Raw genomic sequence first — 300 nt, forward strand, 5'->3', positions numbered from 1 at the left:
ACAGCAGCATGTTATTTAACTGACTAAGGTTTCTATCATTACATTTGATTTTATTTGTTCCTGCTCCTGGTGGTTGGAACTAGAGACTGACATTTTTTCGGGAATCCCATGGGTCACGGGATTCCCGTGGGATTCATGTGGGATGGGAGTCAGTATTAGTAACGATCACGGGATTGGGACGGTACAGGATTAAACATTAACGGGAGCAGACGGGAGCGGGAGCAAACCAACAGTAACGTCCGCTCTGAGTTTTTCACCTGCGCTCAAAAACATCAAGAATGGAAGTGGTGCAGGAGCGGG

General features: G+C 47.0%; 1 protein-coding gene across 1 annotated transcript in view; it reads right to left on the reverse strand.

The window, feature by feature from the left end:
• The window catches only part of LOC107081033 (GTPase IMAP family member 4-like), a gene marked incomplete at both ends in the record, with an annotated part of 12,593 nt that overhangs the window by 4,227 nt on the left and 8,066 nt on the right, over nucleotides 1-300 (reverse strand). The window lies entirely within an intron of this gene.

Source organism: Cyprinodon variegatus, unplaced genomic scaffold, assembly GCF_000732505.1.
Source record: "Cyprinodon variegatus isolate N-32 unplaced genomic scaffold, C_variegatus-1.0 Scaffold2731, whole genome shotgun sequence".
Lineage (NCBI taxonomy): Eukaryota > Metazoa > Chordata > Actinopteri > Cyprinodontiformes > Cyprinodontidae > Cyprinodon > Cyprinodon variegatus.